This window comes from Monomorium pharaonis, chromosome 11 (genome assembly GCF_013373865.1).
Source record: "Monomorium pharaonis isolate MP-MQ-018 chromosome 11, ASM1337386v2, whole genome shotgun sequence".
Taxonomy (NCBI): domain Eukaryota; kingdom Metazoa; phylum Arthropoda; class Insecta; order Hymenoptera; family Formicidae; genus Monomorium; species Monomorium pharaonis.
In genome coordinates, this window is record NC_050477.1 from 1,854,611 (window position 1) to 1,876,504 (window position 21,894).

A 21,894-nucleotide genomic window follows, 5' to 3' on the forward strand; every position below is an offset into this window, starting at 1 on the left:
CTTTTTTTTCATAATTTTGTCATATACAGAATATTATTCCTCATTTCATTTTGAAAAGATAAAATTGAACTTAAACTTTAGTTAATGATTAATTTTTAGGATCGTTGTCGAAATTCTCTATTATTTTAAATATTTTTCATCTCATAGTAATGAACAAAAAGAATTACTTTTTATAGTATTCAGTGACAAGAAATGTCTTATTATAATAATAATTTTATTTTTTTCTCGTATTCTTTACGAGGAATAAGTGAATCTAAACTAGATTCGATAGAGAAAGAGAAATCGTAATATAAATTTCCTTTAAACGACGCGTTAAGGTCAAGTAAACGTTGGTTCTCTCAATCACACAGCAAAATACGGAGATACATAACGAAGAAAAGAAAAGAAAAATATATTCAGAATATACATGAATGCGGCGCGATGCAAGTTGTCGAAACGCGACGACGTTTGTATCTCTGTTGCTAGGACTGACTTTTGATCGGCAAAAGGCAGCACTCATCGCCAATACCAGAGAATCTAGCCTGTGAGATATCGGACGCGACGTCACAAGTTAGGGTCTCAGGGAACCGGCGACGCGGCAGGCTTTACAATCAGCCCGCCCGCCATTGCCCTTTTTTTCTCTCTTTCTCTCTCACACACATACACGCACGCATACACACATACACACACACTCATTCTCACCACTCATGCCATCTTCATCTCACCCTCGCGCTCCGCGATCGTTCCGCCCTTTCTCTTTTGCAAGAGGATCTTATGCAAATTCACGGCTGTCCCGGACAGTGCGTCGCGAATTATTATCTCGAATTCTCTCGAAGAAAGCACGGCAACAAAGTGGAGGGGTTGGAAAACTGTTTCGTCGCGAGTTTCAAGCGAGTCGCGCAATTTGCCAAGGAAATTCTAGTCTGGCTCTCGAACGGAAGCCCAGCTGGATCCGCGAGATTTGCGCTTGGAGAAACGAGAAACGGAAGTGCCAATGAAGGGACAGAAACATATTTCTTGCGCTCGTTACGCAATTATAACGTTTCAAAGAGAGTGTACGCAAATGAACGTGTATCCCGAGACTTCTCGAGAAAGGGCTTCTCTAGTACCCCGGTATTCATAGTTGGCTCTTACACTTAGGACCGTCTTAAGTACCGTTATGAATTAATCATAAAACCGTAGCACATTAAGACGTTAGTTAAAATGGTCCTGAAGTAAGAATTAATTATGAATACCGATCGAAAGAAAAATCGCTTTCACGCTTCGTACGAAAGTGTACGGTTACCTCGCCGGAATTATACGCTACCTTGTCTTCATACACCCACTCGCGCACGCATACGTACATGTACACACACCACACACACGCACGCACGCATGTACACACATGCACACTCACGCATTTACACCAAGAGAAAATGTCACGCGTACACATTCGTCGTAAGGCGCAAGGCGCTTCGATTTATACATTCGCGTTAAAAAGAAAGAAAAAAACAAGTTTTTTTTTTTTAATCCGCGTAGAGCTTCCTCGCCCGCTCGCGACGCGGGTCTCGCGAGAGTAGGTTCCTCGGGAGCGGTTCTGTCGCAGCATCGACGCCAGCAACGTCGTAGCGCCGACGACCGGGAAAGTTAGCAAGTTGTACAGTGGACTTCGTATCTCGCGAATTTCCATTCCCTACTATACAACCTACTACCTCACCCAGACATCGTCGCGGGGGCTTCTCTTCCCTCGTCCGTCGCTCCATCCGCCGTTTCTTCTCCACGCCCTTATAACCCGACCGACTTTTCGACACAGGTCGCCTCGCCTCATCTCCTTCGCGCGCTCGCTCGGCTCGGTGCGCCCGAATTTCGCGACTAACATATCTATAATCGATAATCTATAAACAGTTGAATAAATACACGCCGTTACAATGTCATATCGGCGGATGCATTCGATCGCAATTACAAACTAACAGACAATCTTGTGTGCGACGGAAAAAATTAAATTCCTTCTCACGCTGTTACTTCACAATGCTCTGTTGCTCTCATAATCATTCCGCTCGCCTATTAATACCTACTCGGTCCTGACTAACTTTACAATGTCTTACAATCTCTTTCTCTTGGTTTTACAAAAAATGGCCCGCCGCACGAAAAGAACCTCCACTCTCCGTATTTCTCCGGAGAGATGCGCTTGTGTTGCAATAAGAACATCTGAGACGCGATGTCGCTTTACAATATATCACACATGTAAGGAGCGCGTTTCTGTCGACGCACAAACGCAAGCAACGTGCGGTAACTCCCTGGAGTTTAATCGGACGACGTATTCCTTAACTTAAAGTCGGCGCATGTCGATCACGCTTTTTAACGGTTGGTACAGATGCGGTACGTGATGCCCTTTTTCACGTGCGAGGAAATTACTCGGCAAGAAGTCTGTCGCTGATAAACCGGAAGCGCCACGGGCATTCGGGGGAACGGAGGTTTGATGGCGGATGATGTTGGATGATTGACACAATGATGGTGACGGAAGGGGAGGAGGGGGGGGGGCGGGGATCCGTCGAAAAGAGTTTTCACGCCGGCCTGACTACATGTACCGGTAGATAGGAGCTTGCGGTATGCATATAAAAAAGCCCACAAGTTCGGATCTACGGGTTAGTGTCATCAAGTATAGCCGAGAACTATCGTCTTCCCCTGGGTCCGTCCGCGCAGACGAAGTCCAGAGAGGAATCCTGAGGCAAGATCCTGGTCCAGAGCGAATGTCCGTCCGAAACAGTCTGCGGCGAACCTGCGGAGATGCAAATCGGAATTAGCGTTTGATGCGCCGAAGGAATGTTAGCTGTTAGCCTTGATATCTTTTCGCAATTAGCAATAACTTGCGTCCATTGCTGTACTAGATTTAATAATTCCTCGAGACCGCTGCACTTTGGAATGAGAGGACTTTTGCCGCTCGCGAAGAGCGGAAAGTCAATATATATAGCTCGAATAATTAAAATACAATTGTATACGGTCGGCGTATCGAACCCGGGGGACTTATTGACTGTTCGAGCGGTCGACCACGCGCTACCCGATACTCGAGTAATTGACGAGCGACGAAGGTCCATTAGAGGCGTTCGAGAACACGTCTTGAATATTCGGGAAGGTCGCGCCGAGAATTTCTTTCCGCGGCGACTCCGGGCCCGGTCCGGCGACGCCGTTGCTGGGCCGTTGCTGGGCCGCCGCGGAGATCAGAAGGGCGTAGAAGAAAAAGTCCGTGGGTCCTACGAGAAACAAGAAGCCAGCGGAGGAAGGAGAAAGAAAGAGAGAGAGAGAGAGACGAGGAGAGAAAGAGAGAGAGAGAAGCAGGGAGAAGAAGAGAAGCAAGAAGAATATAGGAGCGCGCGCGGAGAGTAGGTAGAGGCTCTCTCTCGGACGTTGTAAAAATCCCCTGCATCCTCGTTCGTAGACAGTTTAATGGCCTCTGCTGTTCTCTCCGCTGCTCCGGGCCTAAGGGATGTAAGGCGCCGTTTCCAAGCGGCCGATCGCGCGGAATTTTACCCGGACGATATTCGCGCGCGGGAATTCCGTCAAACCGCTCGTTTCCGTGGTCATTGGTCAAATAAATGTGTACATTATTTTACATTTATAATAATAACCAAATAAGATCCCTATATAAAAATACAAAATAATATGTATAAAATAATAAATATGATTATTTTAATTTTTAATTCGGAATGAAGTCTGTAGATCGTTCAAGTCGCGATTTGCTCGGATCAAATTTTTCGTGCTGTGTATAAATTTTCAAGTAAAATACCTCGCGATTTATTTCGCGAATAAATTATTCTCACGCACGCTACATTCGCGCTTAATAATTTCGAGAGGATACGGATACTCGTACCGGATATAAGTGTACGTGGCGGGACGGAGAGGTAGGATACTTTTGCATTTTTATTTCCAAGAAAACGAGCGGGGCGGTTGTTAGACACGCACGTGTCTCGCCAACGACTGCCGGGCGTTGTGAACGACGCTTAAGACGCTCGAAGGATCCACGACGACGACGAGGAACCCCGAGATGCGAAACTAGTCGGACAAGAATATGAAAAATAAATTATTATTTCGCAGCCCCGTCTGGCTGTATATGTGTATATATGTAGAAAGTAAATTTTCGTGCGTCTCTCTCTCTCTCTCTCTTTCTCTTTCTCTCCGTACAAGTTGCGAATTGCGTATCTTGTGCGCGAGATCTGAACTCTGCAGCTCGGCAACTCGGCTCGTTTATCCTTATTTATTAATAAGGGCAACACGCACGACAAGTGTCACACTCAGACATTGCCGTGGAGAAAAAGGGCGCGAAGGGATCGGCTTGAAGTGGTTTTGACATCAAATATCGTTGCGCCGGTTAAAAAGTGCGGGTATCAACGGAGAGATGCATCTCTCGCGTTCCTTCGTAACGCAGCCAGGGTCCTTCGAAGGGCGGCAGGGCTGTGAGCGGTCGGAAGAGTGAAAGGAGGGGTGGAGGAGTGCGGGGGCGCGAAAGGGCGACGCGTAATCAGAGGGGCGTTGAATTCAAGGGATATCGAGGAGAGAGGAAGAAAGTGCGGGAGAGAGAGAGAGAGAGAGAGAGAGAGAGAGAGAGAGAGAGAGAGAGAGAGAGAGAGAGAGCGCTAGAGAAAAAGAGGGAATGCGCGGTGGTTCGGGAAGAAGGGCGCGAGGGGGGATCGACAACGGGGAACCAGGGGTCACCGCCATATTATATTTAGCGAGACACGACCGTGTGAATGAACTGAGTTTCAGGGGCGGGCCCACCGCGGGGGATACCCTTTTCCCTCTCGCGCCCTCGCCTCCTGGTCCCGCGCGAATTACGACCGGACGAAATTGTCGCGCGGTCGCACCGTCGCGGCGCGTCGTTGTCTTCCCGCTTCGGTGATATCGGCTGCGAATTCCGACAGTCACGCCGGATGAACTTGCGAAAGTGAAAAAGGCAAAAAAAAAAAAACCGAGGAAGGAACCGCAGCAGCGGCGGCGCGATTTACGATGCTATTTTTGCGCCGGAACGAGAGCGAGCATGTAATCTCTATGTTTCTTTTCCGTTTCGACGCAAAAGGCAAAAGTTCTTTTTATGGAATGAGAAAATAGATTGTAATGTATGTGCGGAAAAGAGTGGCCGTTGTGTTTTGCAGAGGTCGTGACGCGTCACGGCGAAAAAATTATCGAGTTCCCTGAAAAGTCGGTCGTGCTTTATTTATGCAAAGCCGTCGTTAGTTCCGGGAAGACGCCATGCACAAGTTGAAGCTTTCATTAATGAGTTCACCGAGGCACACCGATGAAAAAGGGGGATTAGCGACAACGCTACTGTGTAGTAACTGCGTTGCCACTCGGTCGAAACTAAATTTACTTTCGCGAGGGAAAAAAAAATCTGCTACTTTCTCGCTCGTAATACGCTAAAGTGTATCAGTCGGCGTATTCCTTTTGCTGGGCACGATTTTCATGTTATTTTTATATTTTTGTCGCTCTCGTGAGGCAGTCGCTTCGCGGAAATATCAGGCATTTTAATTTAACGACGGAATATACTCGTCACACACACGACACCACTTGCCGGTGCAAAAAGTCGTTACGAAATCGTATTCGATTACGCAATCAATTTTGCACGCACCCACGTAAACCCGGGCGGCCGAAAAAATATGTACAATCGCGGGCAAGGCAAACAACGGCATTCTATCTTATCGTACTTTTGCTACCGAAATAAATTTCAACCTCGTCATCACTTCGTCGCCGATCGTATCAGGAATTAAATGGATGATTACTTTCATAATAAATCTTACGGTAACACATACGTATTGCCGTGTACTTTTGTATGTATGGATTTATCTTTACGGTAATCAATGGGACCTCGATTAAAATGTTACACTAATTGTAATTGTTGATTAAACATATGCGTTGGATCTTAAGCTTGTAAATAAATAGCTAGAGAATTTCTATGTTAGATATATCCGTTGAAAAATTATTTCATTCTCTTATTCGTGTTGTATAATTTGTCATTGTAAGCAATAAATTTATATTATGATAAAATGAGTATTGAATTATTAAATACCCAAGCGTTGAAAAAATCTAAAAAATGATTTTTTCAGTATCCTTGTATCGTCATTAAATTTCCAATAATATATTTATTAAAAAAGTTGTACCGAGATTCGTCGAATTTTAACGTATTGACCACGTGAGATCAGTTGTGTCACTCGACACGAATAAGAGTACACTGTAAGTTACGAGTAAGATTTCGAGGATTCCAGACACGTTGTCTCTTCGCTGATCCGACATCGTCGTCGCAACCCTCGTTTCGTCAAAGAGACGCGAGTTCCACGGCGGTTCCATAAACGTGGATACAACACCATCGTGGCTATCACGTCCTTTGGCTGAATCATTAAAATCGCGCGCAATGTACCGGCGACGCGACAGATGCAGGATCGCTGGCCGCGAGAGAAGACGAATTTTTCCGGCGAGCCACAGAAGAGCGGAGAGAAGAAAGAAATGAAGAGGGAGAGAAAGAGAGACGAGGAGAAAAGGGAACGATATGCATCGGACAAGAGAACTGAAAGAGAACTGGCGCGAGAAGCGAAAGAAAGAGAGGAGGAGGAGAATGATGGAACGGGAGGATGAGAGACAGAGACGAGAATCGCGAGTACGGAGACAGAAGAAGCGTCCCCATAGCAACACGACGACGCCGCTCGCGACCGAGGCTCGCGCTCGCAATCGCCACGTACTGCACGCGCGCTTTCCTACGGCATTAACGTTTCATACGTGGCAAATTCATTTCCGGGCAGCACGCGCCCACAGGCCGGACGGAGGCCTCCGGCCCGCCGTTTTTCACCCGGCTACCGCGCGAGAGTTTACCTGAAGGAGGTAAGGTCGCCAACTGGGAAACGATAATCGATTTAACCCCTTGAAAACGACCCGACCTCCTTCTCCGCCGCCTCCTTCCCCCCCCCCCCCTTTCGTCTTGGATGAAACAGGTGGAACTCCCGAGCGTTTTATATCGTCGAGGGTCCATATGGCGTAAACGGCGGAGGCGAATGGACCCCGCGCGTCGGGGGAGGAGCGCACCAACGTTGATTCTCTCGCAGGATAAAAAATTTGTTCTCCAACTTGGGGCCCGGTTTCCAGGCGTTGCGAGAGAAAAAAACGCCGCCGTTCTTTTTAATTCTATTTTTTTTTTGCGCCACATCGTTAGGCTCCTTCCTTTTCCCATGTGGTCACGCACGTATTGACTTTCGTTGAAAATTAACTGATTACGATATAAGGGTGATCGACCGTTTTACGATCTCTTTATAGAGTCTTGAACTCGTTTAATTCGATTGTTAATGTGCCGAAACCTATAGCGACTTCGAGACGAATGTCGAATAAATATTCATCATTAAATATTGATCCACGCAAGTACATTAAGGATGTTTTGGCTCTACGATATCAGTTAAAAGTTATTGAAATTTAAAAACTGCAACGGCAAAAAATTTGGGTCGCAAATATTCAAATGCTGGCGTTGAAGCCAGATGCAAAGACGAAAACAATGAAAAACTTTGGTAGGTAATGACTTTTCCAGCGAAAATAACACTATTTTGCTGTAGTTTTAGATAAATAACTTTTAAACGAGGCAGTGAATCCAACTGAACTTTTGAATAAACATTTATTAAAGTTTTATGTAAAAAATTTCATTTAATTCGAGAATAATGGTACTTCCTTATCCGGTTTGCAAATAAGTATCATAAAATGCAATTTCGAATAAGATTCAATAGCAAACAAAAAATAAAAAATAATTTTTAAACTATTAAGAGAATTATATTCAAATTTTACGCAGATACTTAAATGTAATGATAGAACAATCTATTAAATTTGAAAATTTGTGGTAATACTTTGAGACGTGTACATCCTTAACATTTTTAATAATTATTGAATATGCGACAAAATTGTGAAATACCGAGGTACAAACTCGATACGTGTTACACGGGGAGAATTTTCTCTTGAAATTTACCTTTGAAATCATGGTAATCGCGGGACGTGAACTTTGAAGAATTTTGCTGCACTTTTAATCGAAGTTAATAAAATTTAACGACACTGTTCTACAATATAAACTAGTTTGACAAAAATGTTATCAAACTTATAGTTAAATTCTTCGAAGAGGTCATGCTGTCTCGTGACAGCCATTTTGAAAGTAAATTCTAAAAGAAACTTCTCTCCGACGTACAATTAAAACAGAATGTGAGCTAAGATGGAAAAGTAAGATTAAATCAATATTAACCATTATAATTAAATTCTACACGAAAAAAATACGTTAGAAACAAGTGATTCTTCACCGATTTACAAATCTAGCTGCGGTGGGTTAAAGCGAGCGCCCGCAGACTGCAATGCCTATGAGGATTCTGCACAAAGAAAGACGTTGTCGCACGCAACCTCGAACATATATCTATCTTCGATGCACCCAGCAGCGAGAACAAAGTGTGTATTCCAACAGAAAGCGATACACTTTACGATGAAAAAGGTAAAGGAGAGGGGGAACGTCGTCTCTCCTTCCCTAAGAATTACTCCGAGAGAGAGCTTTTGTGTGGCGAAGATACTTTTTTCCAGCCACTGTATATCTGAATATATTCCCTCCAGCCTCCGTCCCCGGGACGGAACTGGTCAATCCTGTCTTGCGGGGCGAAACACCGGGAGGACGAAGGACCTTCGTCCGTGGCGAGTATCGAGCCGGCCGCGCGCTGCGCCGCGCCGCGCCGCGCCGTATGATGCAGTTGCACCTCGCAGCGCAGCGCAGCGCAACGCAATGCAGCGCAACGCGGCGGGAGGACAGAGGGGCGACACGTTTGCCGAGCAATCGGCATGCGGGAACAACAGAAAGAGAAAGAGAGCGAGCGAGAGATAGAGAAAGAGAGTGAGGAGGAGGAGGGGAGGGGGAGGGAGAGAGACGGAGGGGAAAAAAGGACACTGTGCCCCGCGATTCACGCACTACACACCCATGAAGCCTATCCCCGCCCATCGCCTAGACCATACCGGCCAATGACTGGCATGCGCTCGTTCTATTAGAGAGGTCGTAGGCACGGCCTAGGCCCGGCAGCCAGAGCGCGTACGCACGCACGCACGCACGCACGCACGCACACGCACCCGCACCCGCTCTCGCACGCGTTCCTTCTTCCCTCTCGACGACCCGCGAGATTTGGCCGGTCGCGCGAGCATCGCCTGCGATGTTACCTGTCTTCCCTCCTCGATCCCGCGCGCCAGCTGCATAATGCATCAACGCTACGCTAAACACCGGGGTGGCTCTTATGATTTTATCGATATCGAGGGATGGACTCGAAGCTCCGCGCTTCTCTGGCGTTCTCGTGGAATTAGAACGTGAACTTTCCTCCGGCGCGTTCGAGGTGAATCACTTTATGCTCTGCCAATTCGCGTTCGGTATTATGTGGTGCTAAACTACACTCCCGGAGACTCCCCTCGTTTCCCCCCCATCTGTATTAGCGGATGCACGTGCACAATTTCCAGTCTGCGCGCGCGTTCCGCGTGCCTCGGAAAAATGGCACTCGCGAGCATTCGGATGTGCCGGTGGCTGGAAAAAAAGTATATCTGCGTCACGCAGAGGCTCCGTCTCTCTTGGAGCAATTTCTACGCGGGAAAGGAAACGCGCGTTTCTTTTTATTAAATAATTTTTGATTCTCATTACCAGATACATTGAATAGAGGTATATTTAATGTTGCTCATAATACACCTTTCTTCTTCCTATGAAGAATAAAATGCACGAATGTATTTAAGATTGGATGTTAACGTTGAAAGTACGACGTGTACGCTCCCTTTATTACGAGAGATCTGTTCTTTACGGCTCACGCATTAAAAATGAAATGGTCGTGCAATTAGCCGTTTGGAGAGAAAATGAGAAAAGAGGTAAAAAAAAATGCAAAAAGTTTAGCTGTAACGAACAGATTTAAGATTAGAGTCGCGCAAACAAACGAGGGTAACGTTGGCGCAAAGCGAGGTATACGAGGCGATCGAAAAGAGAGAAAAAAAAAGTATCACAGATACGCACACGATGTGGAACTGATAGCTGGTTCCGATTGTTTTATTATCGCGTTCTTCTCGGAAGTTCGAGAACGTTCGGTGTCAATGCTCGACGCGCGTTTTGATGGTCGCAATAATAGCCAGCTGTTCCGTCGACGATGCAAAGATCTTACGAGCGAGGGTTATTGATCGTCGTTTCTCTGTCTCATATACGGTTATAAAAGATCGAGTTCCAAGAGAGAGAGAAAGAGAGAGAGAGAGAGAGAGAGAGTAAAGGAAGTCAAATGATCAAACTCCGTTTGACGATAGGAGTTGTGCTAACTTGCTGACGAATGCGATTAGTGTCTAAAGAATTTCAAGTAATACACTCAGAAAAATTTTTTGCTGATACAGAGATTTCTTAATATTACAATCGAAATGTATCGCTAATTTTTGTATCTATTAGAATTTTGGCCATTATGTATAGAATTTGTAAATTTCGCGTCTGTCAATTAAATTGATTAACTGTAATACATATATACATGTCACAGCATATGCTAATTATTTCTTTACTTCAGCTAATTTTCACACACATAAAATTTTTTTTTTAATCGCAGGACAATTTTTTGAGTGTAAGCTCATAACAAATAATAATGAATGAAGCTAGATTTTCACGGTTGTGTGAAAATAACACGGGGAATAAAGAAGCGCTTTATACGATCAAAGTGGACTTTTAGTGTCTAACAATATTGCTATGTGAATTTTATATATCACTTTTCCATTTCTCTGTCAGCAAACTGCGTGCCGAGCATGGTCGATCTTGAAACGCGGGTCCTAAATTGCAGGTGGTGATAGTAATATTAAATTGATAATTTAATAATAATGACGCTAATAAGCGGTCTTAAAGCGGCAGTGATTAAGAAATTTACTGCGAATAATATTACTGCAGCTAGGGTTCGAAGAAACCTCGAGTTTTATAATAATTAGCTCTATAATCATTCCGAATGAAATCTTTTTTTTCTCTCAGTACCGAAAAAGAAAGAAACGTCTCTCCGATATATTTTACTGATCTATACCATCCGTATACGTGCGCGTGCCGACACGCGAGAGAATTAATTTATTTCGACGTATATTGCGAGAAAAAAAGTTCACGTAACCTTTCTCTTTCCCTCTCTTTCTCTTCCTTTCGTTTCCAACGTCATAACTCAGTACGACTGCAGCGAGAAAATAGAAGTCTTAGGACTTGGCGAATTTACGACCGCGGGGGAGAAGGCATTCTCGACTTGAGTTAACAGTCAGACGCGTTACCACAATTCTGAATTATATTCCCGCGAAATATTCTGTCGAGTATCGGATGGCAACGACGTCAACGGCAAGTATATTGTGATTGCACGTTCTAGAATTTTATTATTTGCATCTCGGGGCCATTTGTTGGCCGTATCTCCTTCTTGTACACTTTTCGATGTGAAAGGTACGCGGAAAAAATTATTCTTCAAACGTATTTAAAAATCTAATTATTATGGAACGTGGAACACGAAAATAATTACGTAAGAAAAAAAGTTCTGACATTCTAGCAATCGGCTTAAGCGTTCTATGTAATTATTTTGAATTTCGTCAAATTTTCAGATACTGCACTTTGAAGAAAATCAAATTTTCATCAAAGTATACAATTGTTACATTTTCACAAAAACCTCAGATACATAAATAAATCGTTGCAAAATTCACGGAACCTTTTTATTGGCGCGCACGATGAACGCAAAATCTTCGTTCCAAATACATCTCTTTACCGTATCTTATCAACGTAATATAAGGTACCTGTACCCCATTTGGCCATGTACACGGAGAAAATTTTCTCTTAAAATTTACCGTCTCAAAATTTGGTAACCTAATTCAAAAACGTTTCCAATTTTAAATCTGACCCTTATTCTTCAAATTCGTATTCATCAAAAAATTACAAAAATCTCCAAAGCTTATGGGGGGAGGGGAGGACGAGCATATCGGGTACAGGTACCTTACACGTAAACGAACGCAGCCTTGCTAACTCCATTGTGTCGAAAGGGAAAAGAAAAACGATCGTCGGAAGAGAAAAATCGCGTCGCGATTCCTCACTGGCGTTCGCGTCCATCGACGTTCACACAAATCCGCGAGATGACTCACAATCGGTCGAGCTCATCGGGCCGCGGTTCTCCCATTCTCCTCGGGGACTGTGTGGCGGCCAGATGATAACGTTATCCACGACGACACGACAAGTTCAACGGCAAATCTACAGCGTACGAAAATACCAATCTCCCCCGGGCGCGACGATAACGAGCAGACGCGATACCCGAGACGGAGATATACGCGGTCGAGCGTACCGATTTCTCGCTGTACTGACCTAGCCAACGCGGCCGGCCGGCCGGCCGGTCGGTCGGTCGGTCGGTCGGTCGACCGGCCGGTGAATCGCGCGGCCGAGCGTGCATGCGCCGTGCCCGTGACACCGCGCGGTGGCATTGCACGTTGCGCTCGGAGTCGTTGCACCGCGCGCGTATGTATGTATACGCGTACGTATAATACGTAAGTAAAGAGCCCGCGTAGCTGTCCGCGCGCGATTCGCTCGCCGGCCGGCCGGCCGGCCGTGCCTGCAGGTTCTCTTGTTTGCACAACTTAAGTATTGATCTTAGCCGCGCGCGCGGAACTAGTTTCCGCGTCGCCGTCCCTCCCGCGCGCGCGGTGCTCCTCACCTCTCAACCTCTTTCCCACCTCCCCCCGAACCGCCCTCTCGTTATCCCGCGGCGACTGTTTTCTGTTTTCGCGATCGAATTTCGCAAATAAGCGCGTGGCGCGCGGCCTCGCCTTTCCTCTCTCCGCTCTCGAACGCACGTCGAAAACGTCAGCGTGAACGCGGGAGGAGTGCAGCGGAAACGAGAGAGCGTGCGCGAGTCGAGGCCAATTTCGGGGCGGGGAAGAGGAGAGAACGATCGAGAGAGAGAGAGAGAGAGGGAGGGGAGGCTTCTGGATGCGTGATAATAATTTCACTGGCATTCATCCTAAGCCGAGACGAATCTCCGACCTTTTACAATATCGTCCTCGGCGAGACCTTCGGGCGGGAGGACTGGGGGAGGAAGCGGAGGGGAGGGTCGCGATAAAAGAGAAGGAAAAAGAGAGACTAAGCCTCTACATTTATTGTCCGTCCTTTTCGCCGTCCTCGCAATCGCCACCGATAGCTTATCGACGTGTGTGCGACAAACGCGCGTTGCTCTCCGCCGCGACGACGACGAAGAGGCTGCCCCGGCGATAAATCCGCGGGCGAGAATTTTCGAGCGAGTTCCTCTCGCTCCGAGTTCAGTCACGCGAATTGAAGCCCCCCCTCCTGCCTCACCCTTCTCTCTCTCTCTCTCTCTCTCTCTCTCTTCATTTCGTCTCTCGTTTCGCTACGATCAAATCGATCCAACCGTTCTCGCGCACGCCACTCTCTCCTTCGCGTTCCGATAAAATACCAAAGATCCGTTCCTCCCCTCCCCCCTTCCCGTTCTTCCCTCCGCGAGCGATTACTTTCCCCTAATTGGCGCGATAAACGACATGTGACTCTCTTAAGAAATGTCGGTTATAATGCGTAAAACGTAACGTCGTCGAGTTATCTCTTGCTTCTCCCTCCCTCCCTCCGCTCCTTTTTTATCCTCCTCTCCTTCCGACTACTATCTTCTTCCCTTTCTCCGCGATGCACGGCCGAGAGAAGAGGAGCGCGTCACGTTTCACTGGGTGAAACGTCGAGACGAAAACAGTGGCGGTGGCCGGTCGGCAGGGGCGACGAAACGGACGCGACGCAACGCGCCGTGCAGGCGGAGCGCGCGGTCCAAGTTCAACGATTATTTATACGCGCGTTATCGCGGACCGGCGGGGGAGAAAAAAAATTGCACGGAATGAGTGTCTCGCAAGTGTACTCCCTCGGCGCAACGTGGAAAAAATTCCCCGAGATACCCGCGGAAACTCGATTTCACGCGTACATTTCCCTCCTCCCCCCCTTTTTTTTTAAACAAAATACACGTCACACCGAGCGAGGGGGTTGGCTCGCGCCAAGGCGGTGAAAGAGGGGGCATTTAAAACACGCTGGAACCAAAATTTCAGACCTAGACTCCACTCCGCTATTCGCGCTACTAGCTCGATCGATCTACTCTCGCGCGCTGCGTTTCGTCTCTCTTCCATTCCTCCGTCCCTCTTTCCCCGTCGACTCTAATCGTACCTTGGATCCGGAGGTCCACGTATACGACGCGAAGGGATGACGATGCTACCATGCTAAATCCATCGCAGCGGCAGCAGCAGCAGCAGCAGCAGCAGTTTCATTTTGTTTCGAGCTCCGTCGTTCCTGCTCCTCTTTCCCCCTCGGGGAAATGTCCCACTGAACGGAATATCTCGCGCACTCTCTCCGGCGACCGCCGCACACACCGGAAACCGATCATTGTTCCGTATTAACGCAGCAAAACAGCAGCGTCGTCGCGTCGCGTCGGCGGAGCGGTGTCGTGTCCTACGCTCCTAGAATCCTCCTTTCGCTCCGCGAAACTGTCAAAACCGTGCGTGCGCATGCGCGAGAGGGGAAACGAGACAACAGGGTGTCATTGACCCCGGACGTATGTATTCACCGAGGTTAAGGGTAATTTTATCGTCTCTCTCTTTCTCTCTTTCTGCCTCTCTTTCTTTCTCTCTCTCTCTCTCTTTCTCTCCTCGCGGCGAAAAACGCTCGTTCGCTCGCTTCCTTCCTTTCTTCCTTCCTTCCTTCCGTGCACTCCACCTCGAGACAAAGACCGATTAAAGTCGCGACGGAGTCGTCGGCTCCGGAAACTGGGAAATATCGTTTCGGCACGCACTTCCCGAAAGTCGACATCTTTCGGGAATAGAGACACCGAGGCGAGTTTCGCGCAACCGGGACAACCTTCGGCCGCCATACACAGCTGATGGTAGAGATGTGCTCGCGAGAGGAAGGCGAAACGGGAGGAGAGCGAGACGAGGGAGCACGTATGCCGGCGCTCGTTAATTCAATTTGAATGGGATCGAGCGTGGTGCGGAAATAAGGCGCCGCGGCGCGGCGGATCGGACGCGAGCTCCAAATTGCGCGGCTGTGTCCGAGGTAAAGAAGAAAAAAAAAGGGGAAACAAAACGTTCGAACGCGATGATACCTCAGCACCGCCCCGACGCGAATAAACGCACGAACATCCAGCGGGACCGGTGTCATCCGTTTTCGACATCGGACAACGAGCGGAGGACGAGGACGCGTAAGATTCGCCCTCTTTCCCTCGTCTCTCGGACGATCTCCCGTTTCCTGGCGACGACTCGCGACACTCAATATTTCCCTCCGTATCGAATTCGGGGAGGACAAATTCTCCGAGTTCCAATACACACACACATACACACACACACACACACACACACACACACACACACACACACACACACACACACACACGACGCAACGACGTCCTCTCGCGGGACCGGAACCCGATCGACCGTGCATGGGCAACACGATACATACGTCCGAGGCGCGCATTTCACGGGGCAGAGAGATGCGTCCGAGCGTTGAAGACGTCTTCCTCTCGCTCGACCCCGCGATCTCGCCGATTCTTCGACGTCGAAGCGACGTTGTCCCGCACTGTCCGGGTCCACGAGTTCGCCGTTTGTCACCTCGCACCACGTGCCGCGTCGTCGCGGAGCGACGTCTGAGAATAGAAGCGCGCGAGACACTAATCTAATTTTCGCCGACCGGCCAAATTAAATTGCAATCGTCGATCGCGCCGCGAGAGGGAGAAGAAGAGGAGGAGGAGGAGGAGGAGGAGGAGGAGGAGGAGGAGGAGGAGGAGGAGGAGGAGGCGCAGTAGGGGTGGCGAGGGGGAGAGAGAGGGTGCCGCCGCAGTCGGGCGCGACCGCGCGGAATGCGAAAAATGATTTTCGCGAAACATCGGCGTGGCTGACCGCGGAAAACGCGCGCCAGCCATATGCGAGAGCAGTCGGGAAAGGGGATGGGAGAGGGGAGGAGGAGTGGGTTCGATCGCGTTGGGTAGAGCTAGCCAGACGAGAGAGAAAGATAGAGAGAGAGAAAGATAGAGAGAGAAAAAGTGAGACAGATAACCAGATAGATAGAGAGAAGTGCAAGCGTCATCGATAATGCAGCGCACGGTCACCAAGACTCTCTCTCTGTCTCTCTCTCTCTCTCTCTCTGTCCGTCTGTATTTCCTCTTCGCTCCTCTTAGATCTACTCGCGTTTTCGTTTTTCTCTCTCGAGTTGCACAATTTCGTCGGCGATCCCATGCATCTATCGACGCGCACACCACACACGTATTCCTAAAGTGCGCCGCACATTCTAACTGGCTCACGCACTTCGTGGAAACGCAAGCGGGGGCGGGCACTCGCGCACTCTCAGCAGGAAAAACTCTCTCTCTCTCTCTTTCTCTCGTCACGGCTCGCGAGTACGAACGAGGAGGGACGTAATGCGACGCAACGTAGACGCATCCGTGTGCCATACCGTCTGTCCCTCCCTCCCTCTGTCCGTCCGTCCGTCCGATGCGTCGTATCGCACACGCGACGTCGTCGGCCATTCAGGACTGTCACCACCACTGGCATACCGCCGGGGCTCTCCTCGCACTCTCGGTTGTCGGCGCGGATGCATATGTCGCACTCTCGGATCGGACTCGCGCGGTGCAACGCACAACACACCGGGGAACGCACGCGCCCGCCTCGGCGCATCGATTGGGCGGGCGGACGACGACATTGTCGGCACACTTTGCCGACGTTTCGCGAATCTCTGCGTCCCTCCGGCGAACGGAAAACCGCGCGGAAAGATAGAAAGATAGAGAGGGAAAGGGGAGGAGAGAGGGAGATAGAGAGAGAGCGGAAGAGAAGCAACCTTCGGCGGTAACAGCAACGGACTGCGTGCCCGGGCACCACCGCACTCGCGACGGACGAACGAATGAACGGACGGATGGATGGACGGACGGACGGGCAGACGACGACGCCGCCGTTGCCGCCGCCGCCGTCGTCGCCGCCGCTGCGCTGCACCGCGATGGATGGGAGGAACGTGACGGTCGGAGGGGAACGGAGGAACTGTCGCGGCGCGTTGCGTTGCGATGCGTTTCTCGCTCTCCGTGTCTCGCTTACACGCGAGCGGAGCGAGCCCGATGATCTATCATTCTATCCGGTCACCTCGTCCGCTCGCTCGCTAGAATTCTCCCGGTGCATCTCATCCTCCCTCGTGCCTTCTTGAGGATTTTCCTCGCGGGAAGGGTGGAGGAAGAAGTGAGGAGAGGGTGCGCGCGCGAGAGGGGGTAAGCGAAAGCGGAAAGAGCGGGAGAGTGTCGCTTACCCGATAGAGAGAGGGATTTTATTGGCTCCCGCTGAGGCCAATGTCCCGCGAGGCTTTCCTCGCGGCCGCGCGACGATAATCTCGAATGGTCGACGGAGGACCGGATGATCGACAGTTTCGCCGGTCGCAGGGGTGGCTTTCCTCGCGACTCGCGAGCGATCATCAGTGCGCGACAGCATCAGCACTGAAGATATCGAGAATCTTCTTCGCTGTCCCATGTCCCCCAAGTTCTCTCGAGTGCAGTCCCGGATCGTCAAGCCCCTAGGAAACACAGTTCGAGTATGTTTATCTTTCGCGTGTCGCGCGATTTGGATGCTGCGACTGCTAACGATAATATCGTGTTGCAGAAGTTTGAACGAGTCGCTGTTGGAGATGCATAGAGTCTACTATTAATCCTCACGGAAGGGATGTTCGCGTCTTCGGAATGACTCAGTTGGACTAGTCGGCACCGCGGCACGATACGTGGCACGGGGTCGAGAGAGCAGGAGGCGGAGAGAGATAGAGAAAAGCCACACTACATTCGTCGACGAGGGATGAGGTCGAGGCAGGCACCTTGTGCGGAAAAACGATGGGGTCAGATGGCCAACGGGTTCAGTGACACGGAAGAGAATTTGCTTTTCCGCGGATTCGAAGGAGACCGAAAGAGAAACAGAGAAAGAGAGAGAGATAGAGAGAGAAGGATATAGACCCAGGGAGGGTAGAGAAAGGGAGGACGATCGCAACGAATTCCACGCGAAGGAGAGCCGAAGAGAGAACGCATTCGGAATAGTTTCGCGCACATGGTCTGCCTTCCGCCCCTCGTCGCCCTCCTCCCCCCTTCGTTTCTCCTCCCCCTCTGCCCGCGCGGCTTTCGCTTCCTTCGAACCCTACCTCCTCTCCGCGTAGCCCTTTTTCGACGGTGCGAAATTCAGTGCCAGCGGCGTAGGAAGCGAGGGGCAGCGAAAACGGGGCGAGCGAGATAGCGAGGTACCGAACGGAACGAACGAGACGGGGGTTCCCCACTCCGCCGCGCGCGTGGTGTACCTTCCCCGTTTTATCCCTCCTACGATCGAACGGCCAGCGTTGCCGTTTGCCAATGGCGTTGCCAGCTCCGTTGCAACGAGTGGGAGAGAGGAGAGCCCGTTATCCCGCCTAAGGTCGCTCTTCGAAAATCGGCCGACGTTATTATGCGGTGATCGAAAATCCCCGTCGTCGTCATTGATGCGACTTCGAGGGTGACGAAAGAAAAGGGGAGGGGGGGGGGTCGCAACCTCGCTTCACATTCCCGCGTGGACACGCGGGAGAGCCTACAATTCGCGTTCCTCAACTCGCATGCGATTAGCCTCCGTAATTCGCGTTCTCGCTCGACCGGGTCCAGCCGATCGGATCGAATCCGCGCGAAGGTCGCAGTTCGCAGAGCCGAGAGCGAGTGGATGATGAGCTGCACCTCGTTGTTCGCAACATCAAACGGGAGCGTCGCTTAACGATTTTTATTTTCTCCCGCGCGCAGGACAGCTCTTTCTCCGTCTCTCTCTCTCTCTCTCTCCACTTTTCGTTGCACCTCTCGCCAATTCTCTCCTCGTCTTCCTCCTTCTACGCACTTGTACGCGAGCTTGAAAAGTGCAACGGACGATATCTCGTGGTGGCGCGGTGCATACAGGCGATGGCATTGACGGAAGAAAGGGGCGGGGGGTGGGAGTGAGAGAAAGAAAGAGAAAAGACGAGAGGAAGAAAGACAGGGGAGACGCGGGAGTCGACATGGCGGCTAGTTTTCTGGAACGTGCATCGGCAACCTCCTCTCTCCCCACCCACCATCGGTTTTCTCCTCTCCTCTGCGCGCGTCTTCCTCGCGCACTTCACTTCCTCTTTCTCCTTCCCACCCGTCCTCCGGTCTTTGAAAGAAAAAGGGAAACGCTCGAGGTCGTGCGCGTAAGAGAGGTGAGTCAATCACCGTTTGCTCCGAAATTGTACAATTCTCGAGTTAAACTCGATTAATAATCGACTAATAAACCCCTTGGTTTCTCGCTGCCCCCTCCTGCTACTTCATTGTTGCGACGATTAAACGTCGTCGTCGCAATTGCACCCGCGGGATATCACCACTGTTTCTCAGCGACTGGGAAAATAAAATGTCCTGGCGACGAGTTGGATCTCGAATTGGTAACGAATTGATTATGTATATTCATTTTTTAGTGTCATTTTATATTTAAAGAAATATTTCATAAATTTGTAAAGAAAATTGTTTTCTACTTGATAACGTTTATAATACAGGAAATGATAGTAAAAGTGCATTTACTTGGATAACAAAAAAACCTTTATCCCGATGCATGAACCGAACGAATGAAAGAGATCTACATATTTCACATTAGGGTGATAAATTAAATCGCTCACGTTTCGCGCTTCATTTTTAATCGCGCTCGTGTCGATATCAGATTAATCGGACGTGGTGCGCGTTTCGACAGAAATAATCAGCTTGTAAATATTGGACTCGGTATGGTGGCACTTTGTATTTGTTGCAAGAAAGAGATAGTGTATGTTGTGTGTGTATCTCATCGCTTAATTTCTTATACGTATAGGCAAATATCATGCACCTTGAAGCATCTCTTTGCGCAGCGAGGGGGAGAGGAGGGGTCCAACTTTGCAGAGATGAAATTACAGTTGCATCCTTTATCCTCCGTTTACGTGTAATGTAATTTAAAAGTTGAGAGAGCGAAATAAGATTTAGCGCGTTCACCGTGATAAATGAAATTTCGAAATTACACGAGGTAGTGCGACGAGGAGCTTTAAAGCCCGGCTGAAGCGTGTCCCCGCGATCTTTCCCGTAGGAGTCGAGCGAGGATCGTTATGCACGCCACCGTCGATCGAGCGAAGAAAGTGGCGCAATCCTTAATACCGTTTAGACGATCCACGACAGATTATGCATTCATTCCTCTCAGCTCCCTGCGTTCCACAGCGGATTCACTCTCCCTCCCGGCTTTCATTGTCATGGATAATCGAGGGAGAATATGAGAGAGAGAGAGAGAGAGAAAGAGAGATATGTGGTTTTCTCGCGCGTTGCGATCCGGCGTGCGTTGCACTCCGCGTGAAAAAAGCAGCCGGCAGAGAGGAGCACAGGCGGCTGCTCCGGAGAAGGAAGGAGGAAGAAGAGGAGGAAGAGGAGGAGGAGGATGAGGAGGTGGTAGGTCTTCGTGCATCTCCGGCTCGCGTCGGGGCTTATATCGATCACGAGAGAGAGAGAAAGAGAGTGTGTACGATATTCGAGAATACATTATACGCGGACTCTAGCCTCTAGCCACCGGACCGCCTATAGTCACGCGGAATATAGACGGCTAGGCCACTGCACTCGCACCCTCCCCTCCAACCCTTCCAACGGCCTCCTCCCCTCCTATGGAAAGTCCCTCTCTCCCTCCCTCCCTCTCTCTCTCTCTCTCTCTCTCTCTCTCTCTCTCTCTCTCTCTCTCTCTCTCTCTCTCTCTCTCTCGACGACGACGACGACGACGAGAGCTGCTTCACCTCCGCACGTCGCCGATGCCACCCCCGCCATGTACTCGCCTCCCGCACGACATCGCGCGGGATGCTGCAGCTGCATCGGCGCTACTCCTCTCTTCTGTTCCTTCTCCTCTTGCTCCTTCTGCGTCCCTTTCTACTACCTCTTCTTCTTCTTCTTCTTTTTCTTCTTCTTCTTGGGTATTTATCGCGGTACACAGAATGCAGTTGATTTACCGGAAAATAGCGGGGGATGTTTTGCGCGCGCGAAAAGTAAAGCCTCCTTCTATCCCCGAGAGTTCCCTGGGAGCATCGACGCGACTGCAAAAGCCCTTCTTTCTCTCCCCCTCTCTCCCTCCCCGTATCGGGATCTTAAATCGCGCTCGTAAGAAAGCCGTCCGTCTGGTTTCGCCGGGAGTAAATCTCCGCCGTGATAAATGGCAGCGACGACCGAGAGACACACAGCCACGGTCGTCGCTCGTCACGCGACGCGACTCCCCGGGGGACCTTCTCCTCCGTCTCTCTCTCTCTCTCTGATCGGAACTCGGTAATCTCGCGGGGTATTAATCCAGAAGCTTCCTCGTGACGTCCCCCGGGAGGTCGTTTCCACTCGTGGCGACTGTCGCCGTAGTCTTCGTCGTCGTCGTCGTCGTTGTCGTGAAGCACGACCGAAGGGGGCTACTCGCTGGCGCGACGGAAAGTTGAAAGGCTGGGAGACTGCGAGACTGAGAACAGGGCAGGGAGGGGCCCCCCTCTCCCTCCCCCTTTGGTATACGCACGGTAGGGGCAAGAGAGGACCTTGGCCTTTTCGCGGGGCAAAAATAAAACCTGTTGACACCGAAGCCCCGCGGACGCAAGAGACTCTCTCGCTCTCTTTCCCCCTTCCTTTCTCTCTTTCTCTCTCTCTCTTTCTCCCTTTCTTTCTTTCTTTCTCCCTTTCTTTCTCCCGCTCCCTTCCTCCCTACCCCTCGGAGGCGCATATATTCGCAGGAGCGCATACGTGTGTGTGCGCGCGCAAGTTGACGATCAGAAAGAGAGAAGGAGAGAATAGAGGAGACGTGTGTATGTACGAATTTTTGCGTTCTCGGGATCGGCGGACACAGAATCACACGACTACGCGTTCGAGTGTCGATGAATCAAAATACGATTTTGCTTTTGCGAAACGT

At 49.6% G+C, this 21,894-nt stretch overlaps 1 long non-coding RNA gene across 1 annotated transcript; it reads right to left on the reverse strand.

Moving 5' to 3' along the window:
- Positions 1 to 167: 167 nt before the first annotated feature.
- On the reverse strand, positions 168 to 20,664 carry LOC118647977. Its single transcript, XR_004965121.1, has 2 exons — positions 14,159 to 20,664; positions 168 to 2,737 (listed from the first exon to the last, which is right to left on the reverse strand). It is a non-coding gene; the product is annotated as an uncharacterized LOC118647977 (long non-coding RNA).
- Positions 20,665 to 21,894: the final 1,230 nt, after the last annotated feature.